This window comes from Rhamphochromis longiceps, linkage group LG2, assembly GCF_057381845.1.
Source record: "Rhamphochromis longiceps isolate RC_006_pf linkage group LG2, R_longiceps_female_GT1.1, whole genome shotgun sequence".
In the NCBI taxonomy this organism is placed as follows: Eukaryota; Metazoa; Chordata; class Actinopteri; order Cichliformes; family Cichlidae; genus Rhamphochromis; species Rhamphochromis longiceps.
Genome location: NC_140558.1, coordinates 3030042 through 3053035, shown reverse-complemented (window position 1 = coordinate 3053035; position 22994 = coordinate 3030042). Strand labels below are relative to the sequence as shown.

The following is a 22994-nucleotide window of genomic DNA, read 5'->3' as shown; positions in this document are numbered from 1 at the left end:
AAGATTTGTGCTTAATATACTATTTCTGCTTTTTATAAGATTTGTGCTTAATATAGTATTTCTGCTAAATGTAGTATTTATGCTTAATCATACTATTTCTGCTTTTCATAGGATTTGTGCTTAATATAGTATTTCTGCTAAATTATAGTATTTCTGCCAAATTATAATATTTGTGCTAAAACATAGTCTTAATTTAAAATTACAATATTCATAGTTCATCACAGTGTCTCTGGTAAATCACAATATTTCTGCTCTGTTGTACTATTTTTCTAAATCATAGTGTTTCTGTAATGTTTAAGTATTTTTGGCTAAATATATTCTTTCTGTTATCTTATACTATTTCTCCTAAATTCTTGTATTTTTGAGAAGTTATCATATTTCTGGTAAGTTACAATATTTCTGCTAAATTCTGCTATGCTATTGTATTTCTGCCAAGTATTATGTTTCCTCTAAGATATTGCAGTTCTGCTAAGTTATTCCATTTTAGCAAACTTCTTTTGCTTCTGCAAAGTTTTTACAATTTCTGCAACTTTTCAGCTTTTTCAGCTACTTTTTGCATACAGCTTCAGCTTTAAGCATCCACACTGCATTTTCGCAGGAAATGCAAATTTTTCTAGTTCTAGTTGCTTCCGTACACTTTTTGGCACTTAACTACTTCCACAATTTTCAGCCGATTTTCACCGTTCAAATTTTAAACTATTCTGCTATTTCTGCTAATGTGCGCTATGACTTTTGGTATTTTTTGCTATTATACTTTTTAAAATATTAAGCTTTTTTCCTTTAATTTGTCCCATTGAAATGAATGGGAAACTTCTGCAATTCTGCTAAAATTTGCTTGTTTTTGAAACTTAACTACTTCCTCATATTTTCACCTAGAACAACCATTCAAATTTTAAAATGTTCACAAATTATTGGGCTATTCAGGTATGATTCAGCTTTTTCAAATCTTCTACTGTTTTACTTTTATGCCTCTTAAAGTTTTGAGTTGCAAAATTGTGATTTTTCACAAAATACATGCGTTGTTATGGTTGCTATGCTCTTGGCTTCCAGTGTGTCACTGAAGGTTTTGCAGTCTTCTCTTCATGTCCGAACAACTGTTTGCTACTTGCTCAATTTTCACTCAACTTCCACAAATTATACATCAAAACGTAGGTATTTTTGCTGGCTTTCAGGAAATGTCACTATCATTGTTGTGGGATTTATAGAATTTTCGCAAATCTCCTCAGACCAACACAATGTCAGAAAACTCTCCATATAAAGTCAATGGAGAGCTTGTTCAAAATCACCGCTGGATTTCTGTAATGAGAGGCATATTCGAATCGTCATATCTCCTTAACGAAGCAAAGTTAAGACATGAGGCTTGTCCCCGAATATCTTCAGACACCCCTGACGCTCACAATTCAAGAATTTCTTTCTCACCTATTACCGTTCTGAAATGAGTTGGACTTGTTTGAGGGTAGGAAATTCGTCCTTCGCTCAGATTTCTTCAGATTTCAAACTGTGGAAATGAACCACTTTTTTCTCTCGTCATAACTTTTTGTTGGATTTCCACAGAGACCTGAAAATTTCCATGATTGTTCACCAAAGCCTGCTATCTCTTACGGTGAAAGAATGATATCGATACTCCAAATAGATTTCAAGTCACAAAGCGTTGTTTGAGGGCAAGTCAAGGCAGTTTTTGCTTCACTCTACTCAGTTATGGTGCATTAGAAGTCAAATATCTTTAATAATTCATATTTTAATGATAAATTGTAAACACTGGAAGATTCCCCCATCTCTTCTGAACAAAACGGTGTAAGAATGACCGCTCTAGCCCCTACGGTTTGGAAATTATGGTCATTTGTTTGAGGGGAGTCCTCACTATGAGAAATAGGCTGCAATAATCCTGTGCCTCTCTGTGCTGCGTGTGTAAAAAGAGGCACATGTTTTGGCGGGAAAAAGTACACAGGCTCTCTGATTGGTGGATTCAAATTCAGCAGCTCCCAGGCTGACCTAGAAACTTACTTCTCTCTCCCTGTGCATTTTTTTGCTGATTTTTTCATTTAACAAGTATATTTGAGGGACCCTCAGCATGTTCAGCATTTTTTCAGCTGTCCATTTTGCTTTTCCAATTTTTCTGTTTAACTTATTACTATTGTGCTAAATCATACTGTTTCTGCTATTTTATAAGATTTGTGCTTAATATAGTATTTCTGCTTTTAATAGGATTTGTGCTTAATATAGTATTTCTGCTTTTTATAGAATTTGTGCTTAATATAGTATTTCTGCTTTTTATAGAATTTGTGCTTAATATAGTATTCTGCTTTTTATAGGATTTGTGCTTAATATAGTATTTCTGCTTTTTATAGTATTTGTGCTAAAACATAGTATTTCTACTAAATGTAGTATTTATGCTTAATCATAGTATTTCTATATATTTCTGCCAGGTCCCCAGGCAGCCAATCCTCTGTGAGGACTTAGACATTCAAATTTTCAAATCAGGGCCTGCACGGTTTCCCAGCCAATCATATATGTGTCCTGAGGCATTCAAATTTGCATATTGGGGCCTTCATGGCTTCTAAGCCAGCCAATCATATCTGAGGGCTGAGGAATTCAAATCCACAAATCAGGGCCTGCACGGCTTCCCAGGCAGCCAATCATATATGTGGCCTCAGGCATTCAAATTTGCATATTGGGGGAATTCGTGGCTTCTAAGTCAACAAGTCATCCATGTCGTATATCTCTAAAAATTCACATTTTAATGATAAATTGTTAACACTGGAAGATTCCCCCATCTCTTCTGAACAAAACGGTGTAAGAATGACCGCTCTAGCCCCTACGGTTAGGAAATTATGGTCATTTGTTTGAGGGGAGTCCTCACTATGAGAAATAGGCTGCAATAATCCTGTGCCTCTCTCTGCTGCGTGTGTAAAAAGATGCACCTGTTTTGGCGGGAAAAAGTACACAGGCTCTCTGATTGGTGGATTCAAATTCAGCAGCTCCCAGGCTGACCTAGAAACTTACTTCTCTCTCCCTGTGCATTTTTATGCTGATTTTTTCATTTAACAAGTATATTTGAGGGACCCTCAGCATGTTCAGCATTTTTTCAGCTGTCCATTTTGCTTTTCCAATTTTTCTGTTTAACTTATTACTATTGTGCTAAATCATACTGTTTCTGCTATTTCATAAGATTTGTGCTTAATATAGTATTTCTGCTTTTAATAGGATTTGTGCTTAATATAGTATTTCTGCTTTTTATAGAATTTGTGCTTAATATAGTATTTCTGCTTTTTATATGATTTGTGCTTAATATGGTATTTCTGCTAAATTATAGTATTTCTGCTAAATCATACTATTTCTGCTTTTTATAGGATTTGTGCTTAATATAGTATTTCTGCTAAATTATAGTATTTCTGCTTTTTATAGGATTTGTGCTAAAACATAGTATTTCTACTAAATGTAGTATTTATGCTTAATCATAGTATTTCTATATATTTCTGCCTGGTCCCCAGGCAGCCAATCCTCTGTGAGGACTTAGACATTCAAATTTTCAAATCAGGTCCTGCACGGTTTCTCAGCCAATCATATATGTGTCCTGAGGCATTCAAATTTGCATATTGGGGACTTCATGGCTTCTAAGCCAGCCAATCATATCTGAGGGCTGAGGAATTCAAATCCACAAATCAGGGCCTGCACAGCTTCCCAGCCAGCCAATCATGTATGTGGGCTCCAGGTATTCAAATTTGCATATTGGGGAATTCGTGGCTTCTAAGTCAACAAGTCATCCGTGTCATATATCTCTAAAAATTCATATTTTAATGATAAATTGTCAACACTTGAAGATTCCCCCATCTCTTCTGAACAAAACGGTGTAAGAATGACCGTTCTAGCTCCTACGGTTAGGAAATTATGGTCATTTGTTTGAGGGGAGTCGTCATTATGAGAAATAGACTGCAATGATCCTGTGTCTCTCTGTGCTGCGTGTGTAAAAAGGATGCACCTGTTTTGGAGGGAAAGAGTGCACAGGCTCTCTGATTGGTGGATTCAAATTCAGCAGCTCCCAGGCTGACCTAGAAACTCACTTTTCTCTCCCTCTGTGTGTGTGTGTGTGTGTGTGTGTGTGTGTGTGTGTGTGTGTGTGTGTGTGTGTGTGTGTGTGTGTGTGTGACAGAGAGAGAGAGAGAGAGAGAGAGAGAGAGGCTTTTAATGGGATGATCTCATTCTAAGATTCAAATTCAATATATTTAGACTGGTTGACTGAATTGGATCTTGTGTGTGTGTCTCTCTGTGCATGTGTGTTTTCTTATGTGTACATATTTGTGATTGTGTGGCTGTTATAGATTTTTTTGCTGATTTTTTTCATTTAACAAGTATAGTTGAGGGACCTTCAGCATGTTCATCATTTTTTCAGCTGTCCATTTTTGCTTTTCCAATTTTTCTGTTTAAGTTATTACTATTGTGCTAAATCATACTATTTCTGCTATTTTATAAGATTTGTGCCAAATACCGTATTTCTGCCAAATATAGTATTTCTGATTAATTATAGTTTTTTCTACCAAATCATAGTACAGTATTTCTGCTTTTTATAGGGTTTGTGCTTAATATAGTATTTCTGCTAAATTATAGTATTTCTGCTTTTTATAGTATTTGTGCTAAATTATAGTATTTCTGCCAAATTATAATATTTGTGCTAAAACATAGTCTTAATTTAAAATTACAATATTCATAGTTCATCACAATGTCTCTGGTAAATCACAATATTTCTGCTCTGTTGTACTATTTTTCTAAATCATAGTGTTTCTGTAATGTTTAAGTATTTTTGGCTAAATATATTCTTTCTGTTATCTTATACTATTTCTCCTAAATTCTTGTATTTTTGAGAAGTTATCATGTTTCTGGTAAGTTACAATATTTCTGCTAAATTCTGCTATGCTATTGTATTTCTGCCAAGTATTATGTTTCCTCTAAGATATTGCAGTTCTGCTAAGTTATTCCATTTTAGCAAACTTCTTTTGCTTCTGCAAAGTTTTTACAATTTCTGCAACTTTTCAGCTTTTTAAGCTACTTTTTGCATACAGCTTCAGCTTTAAGCATCCACACTGCATTTTCGCAGGAAATGCAAATTTTTCTAGTTATTGTGTGGATGCTTAAGCATCCACACTATTGAGTTCCTGTTTCTCTTTATTCTTTATTATTATTATTCTAGTTGCTTCCGTACACTTTTTGGCACTTAACTACTTCCACAATTTTCAGCCGATTTTCACCGTTCAAATTTTAAACTATTCTGCTATTTCTGCTAATGTGCGCTATGACTTTTGGTATTTTTTGCTATTATACTTTTTAAAATATTAAGCTTTTTTCCTTTAATTTGTCCCATTGAAATGAATGGGAAACTTCTGCAATTCTGCTAAAATTTGCTTGTTTTTGAAACTTAACTACTTCCTCATATTTTCACCTAGAACAACCATTCAAATTTTAAAATGTTCACAAATTATTGGGCTATTCAGGTATGATTCAGCTTTTTCAAATCTTCTACTGTTTTACTTTTATGCCTCTTAAAGTTTTGAGTTGCAAAATTGTGATTTTTCACAAAATACATGCGTTGTTATGGTTGCTATGCTCTTGGCTTCCAGTGTGTCACTGAAGGTTTTGCAGTCTTCTCTTCATGTCCGAACAACTGTTTGCTACTTGCTCAATTTTCACTCAACTTCCACAAATTATACATCAAAACGTAGGTATTTTTGCTGGCTTTCAGGAAATGTCACTATCATTGTTGTGGGATTTATAGAATTTTCGCAAATCTCCTCAGACCAACACAATGTCAGAAAACTCTCCATATAAAGTGAATGGAGAGCTTGTTCAAAATCACCGCTGGATTTCTGTAATGAGAGGCATATTCGAATCGTCATATCTCCTTAACGAAGCAAAGTTAAGACATGAGGCTTGTCCCCGAATATCTTCAGACACCCCTGACGCTCACAATTCAAGAATTTCTTTCTCACCTATTACCGTTCTGAAATGAGTTGGACTTGTTTGAGGGTAGGAAATTCGTCCTTCGCTCAGATTTCTTCAGATTTCAAACTGTGGAAATGAACCACTTTTTTCTCTCGTCATAACTTTTTGTTGGATTTCCACAGAGACCTGAAAATTTCCATGATTGTTCACCAAAGCCTGCTGTCTCTTACGGTGAAAGAATGATATCGATACTCCAAATAGATTTAGAGTTAGAAAGTGTTGTTTGAGGGCAAGTCAAGGCAGTTTTTGCTTCGCTCTACTCAGTTATGGTGCATTAGAAGTCAAATATCTTTAATAATTCATATTTTAATGATAAATTGTAAACACTGGAAGATTCCCCCATCTCTTCTGAACAAAACGGTGTAAGAATGACCGCTCTAGCCCCTACGGTTTGGAAATTATGGTCATTTGTTTGAGGGGAGTTCTCACTATGAGAAATAGGCTGCAATAATCCTGTGCCTCTCTGTGCTGCGTGTGTAAAAAGAGGCACATGTTTTGGCGGGAAAAAGTACACAGGCTCTCTGATTGGTGGATTCAAATTCAGCAGCTCCCAGGCTGACCTAGAAACTTACTTCTCTCTCCCTGTGTGTGTGTGTGTGTGTGTGTGTGTGTGTGTGTGTGTGTGTGTGTGTGTGTGTGTGTGTGTGTGTGTGAGAGAGAGAGAGAGAGAGAGGCTTTTAATGGGATGATCTCATTCTAAGATTCAAATTCAATATATTTAGACTGGTTGACTGAATTGGATCTTGTGTGTGTGTCTCTCTGTGCATGTGTGCTTCCTTATGTGTACATATTTCTGATTGTGTGGCTGTTATATATATTTTTTTTGCTGATTTTTTTCATTTAACAAGTATATTTAAGTGACCCTCAGCATGTTCAGCATTTTTTCAGCTGTCCATTTTGCTTTTCCAATTTTTCTGTTTAACGTATTACTATTCTGCTAATTCATACTATGTCTGCTATTTTATAAGATTTGTGCTTAATATACTATTTCTGCTTTTAATAGGATTTGTGCTTAATATACTATTTCTGCTTCTTATAGGATTTGTGCTTAATATACTATTTCTGCTTTTTATAGGATTTGTGCTTAATCATACTATTTCTGCTAAATGTAGTATTTATGCTTAATCATACTATTTCTATATATTTCTGCCAGGCAGCCAATCCTCTGTGAGGACTCAGACTCATATCACATATCAGGGCCTGCACGGCTTCCCAGCCAGCCAATCATGTCTGAGGTCTTTTGTTTCCTCTCTCGTCATATCTCAGCGACGGATGTACATAGAGCAATGAAAATCGCAGTCAAAGTACACCAAAGTCCGCTGATTCACCCAGTACAAGGATTATGCTTCTAGTCCACCTAGTGTTTGAGTTACACAACGTTTTGTAACTCCAAAAAACTGCGTTTTTCGCCTCTCACCTCGATCTAATTCTGACTGCTCATCACCCTGTTTTTCCAAGTGGCCGCTCTTTTTCCCAGTGGCGCAGTTGGTAATGACACGGGTCTGCAAGCCAAAGGTCGCCGGTTCGATTCCACCTTGGTCAACATTTTTTTTCCCTACAAATTAATACACTGTCACAGACCAGTAATTCATATTCATCATTTATTACAATTCTGCAAACTTTTGTGATTTTACGAGCTTTTCTAATATGGACCTCACATTCTTGTTAACACTCCATGGCACAAATACTCTTCCCTTTAGGCTCTGTGTATGTGTGTGTGTGTGTATCAATATTTCTCCCATTTTAAAGTATTACTCCTCCATAATTGTATTTCTGTTAAATCAAAGTACTTTTACTACATCTCAGTACTTCTCCTGTATCATAGTATTTCTGCCAAATGATAGTATTTCTGTCAAATTATAGTATTTGTGCTAAAACATAGTATTAATTTAAAATTACAATATTCATAGTTCATCACAGTGTCTCTGGTAAATCACAGTATTTCTGCTATGTTGTACTATTTTTCTAAATCATAGTGTTTCTGTAATGTTTAAGTATTTTTGGCTAAATATATTCTTTCTGTTATCTTATACTATATCTCCTAAGTTCTTGTATTTTTGAGAAGTTATCATGTTTCTGGTAAGTTACAATATTTCTGCAAAGTTCTGCTATGCTATTGTATTTCTGCCAAGTATTATGTTTCCTCTAAGATATTGCAGTTCTGCTAAGTTATTCCATTTTAGCAAAGTTCTTTTGCTTCTGCAAAGTTTTTACAATTTCTGCAACTTTTCAGCTTTTTCAGCTACTTTTTGCATGCAGCTTCAGCTTTAAGCATCCACACTGCATTTTCGCAGGAAATGCAAATTTTTCTAGTTGTGTGGATGCTTTAAGCATCCACACTATTGAGTTCCTGTTTCTCTTTATTCTTTATACTTTATTATTCCAGTTGCTTCCGTACACTTTTTGGCACTTAACTACTTCCACAATTTTCAGCCGATTTTCACCGTTCAAATTTTAAACTATTCTGCTATTTCTGCTAATGATCGCTATGATTTTTGCTATTTTTTGCTATTATACTTTTTAAAATATTCCACTTTTTTCCTTTAATTTGTCCCATTGAAATGAATGGGAAACTTCCAAAATTCTGCTAAATTTTGCTTGTTTTTGAAACTTAACTACTTCCTCATACTTTCACCTAGAACAACCATTCAAACTTTAAAATGTTCACAAATTATTGGGCTATTCAGGTATGATTCAGCTTTTTCAAATCTTTTACCATTTTACTTTTATGCCTCTTAAAGTTTTCAGTTGCACAATTGTGATTTTTCACAAAATACATGCGTTGTTATGGTTGCTATGCTCTTGGCTTCCAGTGTGTCACTGAAGCTTTTGCAATTTTCACTTCATGTCCGAACAACTTCTTGCTACTTGCTCAATTTTCACTCAACTTCCACAAATTATACATCAAAACGTAGGTATTTTTGCTGGCTTTCAGAAAATGTCACTATCATTGTTGTGGGATTTATAGAATTTTGGCAAATCTCCTCAGACCAACACAAGGTCAGAAAACTCTCCATACAAAGTCAATGGAGAGTTTGTTCAAAATCATCGCTGGATTTCTGTAATGAGAGGCATATTCGAATCGTCATATCTCCTTAACGAAGCAAAGTTAAGACATGAGGCTTGTCCTGGTATATCTTCAGACACTCCTGACGCTCACAATTCAAGAATTGTTTTCTCACCTATTACCATTTGGCCATGAATTATGTTTGTTTGAGGGTAGGAAATTTGTCCCTCGCTCAGATTTCTTCAGATTTCAAAGTCTGGAAATGAACCACTTTTTTCTCTCGTCATAACTTTTTGTTGGATTTCCACAGAGACCTGAAAATTTCCATGATTGTTCACCAAAGCCTGCTGTCTCTTACGGTGAAAGAATGATATCGATATTCCAAATAGATTTCGAGTTACAAAGCGTTGTTTGAGGGCAAGTCAAGGCAGTTTTTGCTTCGCTCTACTCAGTTATGGTGAATTACAAGTCAAATATCTTTAATAATTCATATTTTAATGATAAATTGTTAACACTTGAAGATTCCCCCATCTCTTCTGAACAAAACGGTGTAAGAATGACCGCTCTAGCCCCTACGGTTAGGAAATTATGGTCATTTGTTTGAGGGGAGTCCTCACTATGAGAAATAGGCTGCAATAATCCTGTGCCTCTCTGTGCTGCGTGTGTAAAAAGATGCACCTGTTTTGGCGGGAAAATGTAAACGGCCACTCTGATTGGTGGATTTAAATTCGGCAGCTCTCTCCCTCTGTGTGTGTGTGTGTGTGTTTGTGTGTGTGTGTGTGTGTGTGTGTGTGTGTGTGTGTGTTTAGTGGGAGAGAGAGGACCCTGCCCTTATTTGGCAGCATGTCATTGTAGGATTTAAATTGAATATAGTTAGACTGGTTGACTGGATTAGAGCCTGTGTTTGTGTGTCCCTCTGTGCATTTGTGTTTCAATATGCCTCCATATTTGTAATTTTGTAAGTTATTACTATTCTGCTAAATCATAGTATTTCTGGTACTTTTCGGTACTTGTGCTAAATACAGTATTTCTGCTAAATCATACTATTTCTGCTTTTCATAAGATTTGTGCCTAATATAGTATATCTGCTAAATTATAGTATTTATTCTTTTTATAGGATTTGTGCCTAACATAGTATTTCTGCTAAATTATAGTATTTCTGCTTTTTATACTATTTGTGCCTAATATAGTATTTCTGCTTTTTATAGGATTTGTGCCTAATATAGTATTTCTGCTTTTTATAGGATTTGTACTTAATATAGTATTTCTGCTTTTTATAGTATTTGTGTTAAAACATAGTATTTCTACTAAATGTAGTATTTATGCTTAATCATAGTATTTCTATATATTTCTGCCAGGTCCCCAGGCAGCCAATCCTCTGTGAGGACTGAGACATTCAAATTTTCAAATCAGGGCCTGCACGGTTTCCCAGCCAATCATATATGTGTCCTGAGGCATTCAAATTTGCATATTGGGGCCTTCATGGCTTCTAAGCCAGCCAATCATATCTGAGGGCTGAGGAATTCAAATCCACAAATCAGGGCCTGCACAGCTTCCCAGCCAGCCAATCATGTATGTGGGCTCCAGGTATTCAAATTTGCATATTGGGGAATTCGTGGCTTCTAAGTCAACAAGTCATCCATGTCATATATCTCTAAAAATTCATATTTTAATGATAAATTGTCAACACTTGAAGATTCCCCCATCTCTTCTGAACAAAACGGTGTAAGAATGACCGTTCTAGCCCCTACGGTTAGGAAATTATGGTCATTTGTTTGAGGGGAGTCGTCACTATGAGAAATAGACTGCAATAATCCAGTGTCTCTCTCTGTGCTGCGTGTGTAAACAGAAGCACCCGTTTTGGTGGGGAAAAGTGCACAGGCTCTCTGATTGGTGGATTCAAATTCAGCAGCTCCCAGGCTGACCTAGAAACTTACTTCTCTCTCCCTGTGTGTGTGTGTGTCTGTGTGTGACAGAGAGAGAGAGAGAGAGAGAGAGAGAGAGAGAGACTTTTAATGGGATGATCTCATTGTAAGATTCAAATTCAATATATTTAGACTGGGTGACTGAATTTGATCTTGTGTGTGTGTCTCTCTGTGCATGTGTGTTTCCTTATGTGTACATATTTGTGATTGTGTGGCTGTTTTAGATTTTTTTGCTGATTTTTTTCATTTAACAAGTATAGTTGAGGGACCTTCAGCATGTTCAGCATTTTTTCAGCTGTCCATTTTGCTTTTCCAATTTTTCTGTTTAACTTATTACTATTGTGCTAAATCATACTATTTCTGCTTTTAATAGGATTTGTGCTTAATATAGTATTTCTGCTTTTTATAGGATTTGTGCTAAAACATAGTATTTCTACTAAATGTAGTATTTATGCTTAATCATAGTATTTCTGCTTTTCATAGGATTTGTGCTTAATATAGTATTTCTGCTAAATTTAGTATTTCTGATTAATTATAGTTTTTCTACTAAATCATAGTACAGTATTTCTGCTTTTTATGGGATTTGTGCTAAAACAAAGTATTTCTACTAAATGTAGTATTTATGCTTAATCATACCATTTCTGCTTTTTATAGGATTTGTGCTTAATATAGTATTTCTGCCAAATTATAATATTTGTGCTAAAACATAGTCTTAATTTAAAATTACAATATTCATAGTTCATCACAGTGTCTCTGGTAAATCACAATATTTCTGCTCTGTTGTACTATTTTTCTAAATCATAGTGTTTCTGTAATGTTTAAGTATTTTTGGCTAAATATATTCTTTCTGTTATCTTATACTATTTCTCCTAAATTCTTGTATTTTTGAGAAGTTATCATGTTTCTGGTAAGTTACAATATTTCTGCTAAATTCTGCTATGCTATTGTATCTCTGCCAAGTATTATGTTTCCTCTAAGATATTGCAGTTCTGCTAAGTTATTCCATTTTAGCAAACTTCTTTTGCTTCTGCAAAGTTTTTACAATTTCTGCAACTTTTCAGCTTTTTCAGCTACTTTTTGCATACAGCTTCAGCTTTAAGCATCCACACTGCATTTTCGCAGGAAATGCAAATTTTTCTAGTTATTATTCTTTTTCCGCCTGAAATTTTGGACCTTAACTCGCCCCACAGTTTTGAGACAAGGTTCACATATGATATATCATTGTGTGCGGCTGGAGCTGGAATGAGTTGCTATGACTTTTGGTGTTTATTACTTCTATAGTTTTTTAAATATGAATATTTTAATGCAAGTTTTTGCCCATTCAAATGAATGGGAACGAACGAAAGTGAAACTTTACTTACTTTGTGGTGTGTTTGCTCACTCACTTAATTTGTGGTGTGTTGGCTCACTCTAGTGGTATGTCCCCGTATTTGGATTACCATAATGACAACAATACGAACGGCGCGCACAGCGTTGGTGCTTTCAGGAACCATTGGAATTCTTAAGGTTGCACGAAGCATTGAATAGTTACGGTAACGGCAATGGTGTACGCTTGGTGGAAAACTGCATATCCCACAATTCAAAGCACGCCTCTACCAGTCAAACAATGGCGGCTGCCACTTGGTTTAATATATTCCTCTTATTTGTGTTTCTAGGTCACAAAGTAAACTTTTAAGATATTTTCAGGTGAGAATGTAGGTGTGTAAACGTCAAATATCTGCTCGTTTTGTCAAAACATCCCATATTAGCAACAGATTTCTCACGATGTTGCTGCTAGCCGGCTAGCTAGCTAGCGCCGCTTCGCTCAAAAGCACCCAGGCTTGGCTTTCAGTGAGGCGTCTCTAACTCCTTTCACCCCCGATCGCTCCGCAAACAGTCTTTGTCTTAGCTGGACTTAATTTTCGTTTATATGGGCCGATGATGCTGGTCGATGTGGAAAAAATAACTGAGTTGTTCATATACCGGTGGCTAGCTAGCTCCGCGTTAGCCACCGGTATATGTCTCTTCCCCTCGTATGCGGGGAAAGAAACACCGATCGACCCGTGGTGGCTAACGCGGAGCTCAATCGTGGATAAGGGAAACCCAATGCAGGAGAAGCAGGCGGCTGGTGAACTGAATTTCAGGTAAGACGTTATTAACTGTACTCTATTTGGGTCAGATATAAACCGAGTTTAGGTGTAGTTTATTTTCGTTGTGCTGACAGTTACAATAACTGTACTGCGTGCTAGCTAGCACGACGGAGTTTCTATACAGCTGTGCGCGCTAAGTTACTGATGTTGAACTTTATGACAGCCTCCCCTATTTTCAGGCGAGAATGTAGGGGTGTAAACTTCAAATATCTGCTCGTTTTATCAAGAAGTCCCATATTTTATCAAGAAGTCCCATATCTCTCACGATGTTACTGCTAGCGCCGCATGGCAGCTAGCTGGCTAGGGCGGCTTGGCTGACACCTAGGCCGGGCTGACTGATACCCAGGCCGGCTCACGCTCTCGTTTCACCGCCGCATGGCAGCTAGCCGGCTAGCTGGCTAGCGCGGCTTGGCTGCCACCCAGGTCGGGCTGGCTGACACCCAGGCTGGGCTGGCTGACACCCAGGCCTGCTCACGCTGTCGTGTCACCCCTAGTCTTTCGTGATGACTCTTGGTTGGCTGCTGGACTTATTTTTCATTTATATGGGCTGGTGATTCAGTATGAGTGTCCGGTGAACTGAATGTCAGGTAAGACGTTATGTATATGTAAGGTAGTGACTGGAATAAGTCACAAGGTGTCGCTGTTGAGCTGCATATATGTTGTAAATTTTAGCAATTTTGACCATTTGTCCTCTGCAGGACACCGTAGTTCAGATTTCTCGTTCGCGTGGGCACCATCTTGGTTCAGTGTTTACTGTGATGTGCAAAGGTAAGCACTGTCAGTGGCGAACTGCATTGGTTTTGTTTAAAAATAAGTGTTCCACTGTGTAAAATAGCGGTTTGTCATTTAAGCCAAGCATATATTTTGTTTATTGAGAGGTTCATGTATTGTCTGATGAGAGTATGAGACAAAGATATACTTTTCTTTCTTACTCTCATATAAAATATTTAGCTTTTATTAAATAGTTATCTGAATCTTACAACCAAAGTTTGTATAATAATACTCAAGATTGGCTGTAGACCATTGTTAATCATTCAGAACACTGTGTAAAAATAACAAAAAACAAAAAGTGAATGAAAAGTGCATAAATATTTATTTTACGTGTTTGATGTGTGTGGCAGGGCGTGGTCTGCAGTGCCGCTCAGGTGTAAAGTCTGTGCTCTCTCTGCTTTTTTTTTTTTTTTTTTGTGTATGTGTCGGGCTATGAGATGAAAAGCTACAGCCGGCTGTGTGGGTACAGCAACTATGTGTGAAAAGTGGTCCATAACGTAATGCTTCAAAGTGTGTTCATGCAAACATTGTCGGGTCTGCTTATGAACCTCTGCGCACAGCGTCTACAAATTGGGGCTGTACGAAGTCACCTCATCTTTACACAAAACCGTAAGCTGTCATCTGTGAGGCGCGAGCGGTGTTTGGTTTTACCATAGTTCATGGTGGAGAATGGCTGCTCTGCTGAGTTTTGCTCTCTGTGGCCGTTTGAATGGCAAACTATATACTGATTAGCGGCGGCATAGGCACACTTAAAATTTCTTCAGAAATTTTCGCTTTCTAGTTATTATTAATGTATACGTTATTATTATTAGTTCATTACATGATATATGAGTAACTATTATTAATGTTTCCCAGAAATCTCTGAAGCTCTACCTCTGCCGATGCGGGCCTCACCAAGGAGTGCTCGCACTGGACCTATAAAGACAGGTGGACGGGTTTTTGTGCTGGACCACACATGCTGGACACGACCCATGAAAGAGGCAATAGATGATCTGTTGCAAAAGTACCATGGGAAGAAGGACATCCTGAAGCTTGTGGATCAAGATTATGCAGACATGGTCCATCACTCGGCTACAGATCCCAACAGCCTGCTGCGTCCCACATCCAAGGTGCACATATCCTGGTAGTTGAAGCACTTGGCTAAGCTTCTCAACACCAGTTCATCTTTGAACATAAGCCCAGAAAAACTACTGGAGACTCAGCAGCTGTGGCACTCTTTAACTGAAGGCAGTGAAACAACTAGTGTCCCTGTAATCACCATAGAGCCTGCCGCGTTTAACCCACCTCCTCCTGCCCCGTCTACACCACTGACACAAGTCTCAACAGACAAGATTGTGGACGGCATCTTAGAAAGGCAACAGCAGCAGCAGCCACAGCAGCAGCCTGAGGGGAAAAAGGGCAGACAAAGACTTGTCTTGCCTGTGGACAGCCCAAGTCTCAATGTGAGACAGATGGATCCACCGTCGATTATTTTTACCAGAGAGGGCCTGTGCGCTATTTCTACAGTTCCCACAAGGTGCATCAAACTTATGCTGCTGAGGGAATCACTAACCCTAAAATGACCTTTGAGGAATTTGCCCAGACAGACTTTTTCCAAAGGGAACTGGATGCTACCAGGAAGAGGTCAGAGGAAAGGATGGAGAAAAAGAGGAAAAGGCCAGAAACCCAACAAACAGGCCGCCTCTGCAGGTTCTGCCACATGGACCTGAAACAGGGCCCAAATAGCTCACATGTTCACACAGGCTTCCCTGGAGTGGCAGGGAAATATATCTACTGCCCTTCAAAAGTGCACTCTCTGCCCGGGCACAAGGGCTTGGCCAAGGGGATGACCTGGAAGGAGTTTCAGGAGTCTCCTTTCTATGAGGCAGAGAGACAAAGATGGGTGGAAGAAAAGAGGAAATAGGGGAGAAACTGTTGATATTGTACATAATATAGTTTTGTTCTAGTTTTGTAATGTTTATTTTGTTTATATAAATAAAAACTGATTGTAAATATAAAAATGTGAATAAATTGTGTTCTTTAAAAATAGCAGCACAGCTCTCTTCTTTATAACCTCTTAGAGTTCACCTGTATGTTTATATACCTGTGTGTGCTCACCATCAGGTAATCAGTTTTAAGAAGCTGTGAGTGCTGCCCTGAAAGCTTACATATTATTTCTAAATCACTTCATGTAATGATAACAAGCCATCCTTTCTCTAGTGGGGTCTCACAGCTTTTATCTTTATAATCTTTCTGGTTGATTTATATCATTAGAAACATGACTGCTGTCTTGTATCTGTGTGACTGTACAGCCTATTTCAGACATGACAACCAGACAGTGTCTGAAGTTATCTTTAATGCATGAAACACAGCTGGAGATAGTCCAGACACTTTCTCACTGATATTTTTGGTTTAGGTATTGTTGCTTTCTGGCTTGAAGCTTATCTACAAAAGCAGTTCAATAAGGAGAGATCATGTGGAAAAACCGAACATGATTTATTGAGATACAGAAATCAATGTAACTGTTAGGAAGTTAGACTCCAATGACCCATCATAGCAGAAGAAATCTCAGCAGTGACAGGATTTTGCATAAGCCACACCCCAGTCAAAATGCTGGTAGTGATGAAGATGGAGGCTGGGACAGGGTTCTGAGTGACCACGGTGAGGAGGAGAAAGGAGAGAGGGCGGGCTGCATGGCTGTGGATCTGAAACGCAGAATGGTAGAAGCAGAAGAGCAACAGATTTAAAGCATGCAGAGTGGAGGCTGAGTTGCTCGGAGAAGATCTCTGTCTAAATAAATAAATCTGGGTAAATTCCCAGATGATTAAACATGCAACTATTTTGTTGGTAATAACTGAAATGAGTAAAGAAAATCAACAGCCTATTTATGTAAGATAAGATCACAAATCTGACTGCAGCGGCTTCATGGACCGCTCCCATCATTCAATTTAAGGGCAGGAGGCAGTGCGAACTTTGCAAAGAAAAAAGGAGAAGAGTTGTCAACACCTGCTGCAAATGTGAGAAGTATACATGCAAGGACCACAGTGTGTCCATTTGTAACAACTGCGCCGTCTGAGCAGGACTCTCACACCCAGACACATACTACCTCTCTCCCTGTCTGTCTCTCTCCCCATCCCCAACAACATAAATGTTCATGTTTATCTTTCTAAAATAAATGTTTTTCTAGTTCAAACTGAGCTTGTATTTTTATTTACGTTAGCAAGGTAATAAACATTTAGTGTGGAAAAAGTGAAAAACATCATATACCATTATAGGTTATGATTATTACATTTACTGTGCCCCTGCAAAAAAAATAATGATGAATCAAAATCAACCTTGGTGCCAATCTAAAGGCCTAATTATAATAGCAGTGAAATCTTTCTCGAAATGTATTTTATGGAAAATATTTTATTTTTTAAAAATAAAGGTTAAAAAATGCCAAACACGCTACGGAGAAGCAAGACAGTCATAAGAGTTAGTTGTCAATACCGGCCACCAGAAGCTGTTTTTGATACGGGCGGTTGCCCGGGGCGGCATCGTGGTGAGGGGCGGCATCACCGGCACCGATCGGTTTTCTATCGCCCATTTGCTGGGAGTAAGGGCGCCCTCCGTTTGCGAGGTGCGCCTGCTGCTTGCGGCTCAGGGAGGAGAGGGCGGGGCGGCGGGGGAGTCTCTGAGTGGCTGGGGCAGCGTCTAATAACCAACTCGCAAAATAAAAGAAAATAAATACAAACACGAAAACACCAGACATCATGATACAGACTTATAATTTACACCGATGTCTTTTTCGAAATTCTATACCCGAAAAGTGAGCGCGAGAGCCCTCGGTGCGCATGCTCGCTGCTGAAGTCAAAGTAAACTTTATTGTCATCTCCGCTACATGCAGTCCAGGATATAGAGAGACGAGACGACGAGGCTCCAGTTACAGCAGTGCAAGTAAACCAACAGTATATATAAGAAGAGTAAGAAAATAAATATACACTTTAGGACTCGGGGTAAAGGATCAATAACAATTTAAAATTTATATTTATTTGATGATTTAAAGTCTCACACACAACCCGTCGAAAGGGGAGGAAGACCTGCTGCTTCCAAGTAGAGCACATTTCATTCATAATGTTGTAAATCCAAGCCCATTATGTATTCATGATTTGAATCCTGGGTTGTGTGAAATCCCAGGAATAAACAAAGTGAATCTGTGAACTAAGGTGTAGGTCTGTTAGATCATGTTGTGGTGATCCTCGAGTTGGGGGATGATTGTTCATACTGGAGTGCAAAATTAAAACCAAGATGGACAAGAAAAGTTCAAAGCCGTCAGGTGCTCAGTTTAGAAAAAAGAGAAAAGAAGACGAGGAGAAACGAGCAACAGATGGAGGTAAGCAGATGTGTGATTGGATGATGGCAGGTCATCCTGAAACAATCAGAATCAGAATACTTTATTAATCCCTAAGGAAATAATGTGGGTTACAGTTGCTCCAAGAAGAAATGGTAAAAATAGCAACAGTAACAGACTAAACTCCAAACATTATGTTACAGATTTTAATATTAATTAGTCATTGTCAGTTGTTGATTTGTCCTGTTCTCATTGTATGACAAATTATGATGGCTGTTTGGTAGTCGTTTGAATACCATGCATACTCTCTCTCTCTTCAATTTTCTCTTCGCTTTCATCTTCATCCGAGTCGGAACTGGACCCCAGCTGCTCTGTTTCTGCCTCCGATACCTCCTCCTCTTCCTCCTCGTCCCCAGATTCCACGGGGGATAACGCGGAGCTATCCTCGTACTCAGAGTTCATGATGACTGGATATCACGGATATTTAAATAGATCTCTGTCTAAATAAATAAATCTGAGTAAATTCCCAGATGATTAAACATGCAACTATTTTGCTGGTAATAACTGAAACGAGTAAAGAAAATCAACAGCCTATTTATGTAAGATAAGATAATTTTATTGAAGAGGTTATATTGGTTGGGTCTGATTATTTGGAGGGGTGGGTAGGGTGTGCTGCTTGGCAGCTCAGTTATGGTACTGTTGGGTGGAAATGAGCCAGGTACAGCGTGTGGTGGTGGTGCACATGCATAGATGTGCCCACCATGGTGTGGTGGCAGGTTGAAAGGTTGTGGTGGTGGATGCATGACTTGTCTTAGCAGTAAAAATCCATCTGCAACTGAACTTGTCTCTCAAGAGTGACTTATAATTTACTGTGATGTTCAGAAGCTCGCCTCTCAGATGTCTCCATCATATCCAGAATTCTTTTCTTCATCTGTATGTCCACCTCTGCAACATTACGCAAATGTGTTTCAGTTGAAAGTCTTCTTTCAAGTCTGTCCTGTCTGTGGCCCTTGAGTTTTGCCTTGACAAAAGGTAGAATAAAACAATGAAAAACTAATTAACCACAATAAATGTTAAAAATAAATCAGTGGTGGAATACCAAGATTAATATTTACTTAAGTGCTACACTTAAATATTTTAGGTTAAGTGTTCTCTTTTCCTATACTTTTAACTCTACAACATTCTTGAGGTAGGGATTCAACACCAACACAGTTACACTGCAGATTCAGATGAATATAAATCTGTCATTATGATGACTTCGTGTAGGTTAAGCTACACAGTAGTTAAAGAAATGAAGCCGAGCTGTATCATTACTAGGTCAAACCTAAAGGTGCTAAAGGCATCTATAATTGGGCTACTGAAATACAGTAGGGCATTCGTTTATACATGTATGGTAGGCTAACCTTATTTCCCCTGACAAGTCTCCCAGTCCACGTTTTCTTGTTTTGTTTTTTTTGCTGTTTCATATTCCAGTGTGATATTGAGGAATAATTCCACCTCACTGTCTGTCACATGTACGACTCAGTTCTGCTTCTATGCGATGTCTTATCGGATTTTGTGCTTTTTTACCAAAATGTGCTATTTGGCTATACTGACTCTAGTAGGAAAGACTCGAATGCTTTTAAGTTCTCAAGTAAGAAGCCAAACTTTTTATATTTGTTGTTATTGTTCTTAAGAAATAAAGTTGGAAGTAAAAAAAAGTTCCACCGTCTTTGTTTATGCTTTCCCGCCCTGGCTTCAAGACTTCCGATTGGCCAACATTTCTGCAAGGTTAGGATTATATCGCCACCTGTTGCTTTGGCGTGCTCATTACAGCGTTTGCCTTTGTTTTTGTTTTGTTGGAGGGGGGGTTACGCGTGGACTGAGATATTTTTCTCAAAACTTCACGTGTGGACGGGATTTTTTTAAAACGGAAACGGAAAATCTCTGTTTTCAAAAATACCCGTGTACGTGTGGACGTAGCCTAAACAGTAGAGATGTTTGTAGCTTTACGTTAGCTGGACTGACCGGAAGCAGGGTCCATGCGTCACGACTAACCGGATAGAGTTTTGAATCGGTTTAGTCCTGCACGTGCTGGCAAAAGGGAAGGCAAGAGAAACGATCTCCTGGCCGCATAAGGAAATCTATTTAAATATCCGTGATATCCAGTCATCATGAACTCTGAGTACGAGGATAGCTCCGCGTTATCCCCCGTGGAATCTGGGGACGAGGAGGAAGAGGAGGAGGTATCGGAGGCAGAAACAGAGCAGCTGGGGTCCAGTTCCGACTCGGATGAAGATGAAAGCGAAGAGAAAATTGATGAAGCAGCAGCGGCCGGAGATGAAAACGGAGAGAAAATTGATGAAGCAGCATGGACTTCAAAAAATGGAAAAATATCTTGGTCTCCCACAAACGCTGAGACGTTCCGCTACATCCCAGCAGCCACTGGTCTGACCCCGGGACCTACACGCTATGCCACTCTCCGAATCGTTGACCCCATATCCAGCTTCGCGCTGTTTCTAACGGATGAGATCGTGAAGCATATTGTGTCCATGACAAACCTGCATGGGAATCGCAAAATTCCCGGCTGGCGAGATATAGACGCAGAGGAGTTTCGGGCTTATGTGGGGCTGCTCGTTTTGTCCGGTGTTTACAGGTCAAAACACGAATCAACGAAGAGCCTCTGGAGTGAAAAATGGGGACGGAGCATTTTCCGGGCTACGATGTCCGAGAATAGGTTTAAGCACATCAGCAGAGCACTGCGGTTCGATGATAAGCTATCCCGCCCCCCATGCCGTGTTGACAAGATGGCTCCCTTCCGCAAAGTCTGGAATATGTGGACGCACCGCCTGGAGATGCTGTTCAGCCCAGACAGAGATCTCTGTGTGGATGAACAACTCGTCGCGTTCAAAGGCAGGTGTAGCTTCAGGCAGTACATGCCAAAGAAGCCGGCCAAATATGGTATCAAGATTTGGGCAGCCTGTGATGTCAAAACATCCTACGCATGGAGACTGCAGGTGTACACGGGCAAAGCAGCTCCAGATCGTGTTGAAGTCAACCAGGGGATGAGGGTGGTCCTGGACATGACAGAGGGGCTCCAGGGACACGTCGTCACCTGTGATAATTTTTTCACTTCCTGTGCACTGGCAGATGAGCTACTCAAGAGGAAAATGGCCCTGGTTGGCACAATTCGCCAAAACAAGCCTGAGCTTCCACCTCATTTGCTCCAGGCAAAAAAGAGAGAGATCTTCTCCTCCATCTTCGCTTTTACAAACACCCACACACTTGTGTCTTACATCCCCCGACGGGGCAAGAATGTGCTGCTACTAAGCACAAAACACCGCCGCCCAGACGTGAGCAAAGAAGGGAAGAGAAAGCCTGTAATAATCGAAGATTACAACAAATGCAAAGGAGGTGTCGACAACCTTGATATGGTAGGTGTCATTACGAACCAGTTATGCATATATTTATTCATTCTTGCTCATATTCATGTCTAATATATATGTATGTTTTATGCTTCTTTTTTTTGTTAGGTTGTTGGCACCTACTCCTGCAGGAGGAGAACAAATTACTGGCCACTGGCCCTCTTCCACAACGTCCTTGATGTTTCACTTTACAATGCCTACGTCCTGTGGACATCAATCGAGTCATCCTGGCCGAAGCAGAAAGGACACAGACGGAGGCTCTTCATTGAAGAAGTGGGAGAAATGCTGGTGAACCCACACATAGCAAAGAGAGAGCGCCTTCCTCGCTCATCAGCCGCTGCAGCAGTAGTCACAAATCTGACTGCAGCGGCTTCATGGACCGCTCCCATCATTCAATGTAAGAGCAGGAGGCAGTGCGAATTTTGCAAAGACAAAAGAAGAGTTTTCAACACCTGCTGCAAATGTGAGAAGTATACATGCAAGGACCACAGTGTGTCCATTTGTAACAACTGCGCCATCTGAGCAGGACTCTCACACCCAGACACATACTACCTCTCTCCCTGTCTGTCTCTCTCCCCATCCCCAACAACATAAATGTTCATGTTTATCTTTCTAAAATAAATGTTTTTCTAGTTCAAACTGAGCTTGTATTTTTATTTACGTTAGCAAGGTAATAAACATTTAGTGTGGAAAAAGTGAAAAACATCATATACCATTATAGGTTATGATTATTACATTTACTGTGCCCCTGCAAAAAAAATAATGATGAATCAAAATCAACCTTGGTGCCAATCTAAAGGCCTAATTATAATAGCAGTGAAATCTTTCTCGAAATGTATTTTATGGAAAATATTTTATTTTTTAAAAATAAAGGTTAAAAAATGCCAAACACGCTACGGAGAAGCAAGACAGTCATAAGAGTTAGTTGTCAATACCGGCCACCAGAAGCTGTTTTTGATACGGGCGGTTGCCCGGGGCGGCATCGTGGTGAGGGGCGGCATCACCGGCACCGATCGGTTTTCTATCGCCCATTTGCTGGGAGTAAGGGCGCCCTCCGTTTGCGAGGTGCGCCTGCTGCTTGCGGCTCAGGGAGGAGAGGGCGGGGCGGCGGGGGAGTCTCTGAGTGGCTGGGGCAGCGTCTAATAACCAACTCGCAAAATAAAAGAAAATAAATACAAACACGAAAACACCAGACATCATGATACAGACTTATAATTTACACCGATGTCTTTTTCGAAATTCTATACCCGAAAAGTGAGCGCGAGAGCCCTCGGTGCGCATGCTCGCTGCTGAAGTCAAAGTAAACTTTATTGTCATCTCCGCTACATGCAGTCCAGGATATAGAGAGACGAGACGACGAGGCTCCAGTTACAGCAGTGCAAGTAAACCAACAGTATATATAAGAAGAGTAAGAAAATAAATATACACTTTAGGACTCGGGGTAAAGGATCAATA

The 22994-nt window shown here is 39.1% G+C and overlaps 1 pseudogene across 1 annotated transcript in view; it reads left to right on the top strand.

The window, feature by feature from the left end:
• The window catches only part of LOC146676746 (uncharacterized), a 67437-nt pseudogene extending 52049 nt beyond the window's left edge, over positions 1-15388 (top strand). The window contains exon 9 of the transcript XR_014907832.1: positions 14682-15388. The product of XR_014907832.1 is annotated as an uncharacterized LOC146676746 (transcript). The remainder of the gene's footprint in view (positions 1-14681) is intronic.
• The last annotated feature ends 7606 nt before the right edge of the window (positions 15389-22994 follow it).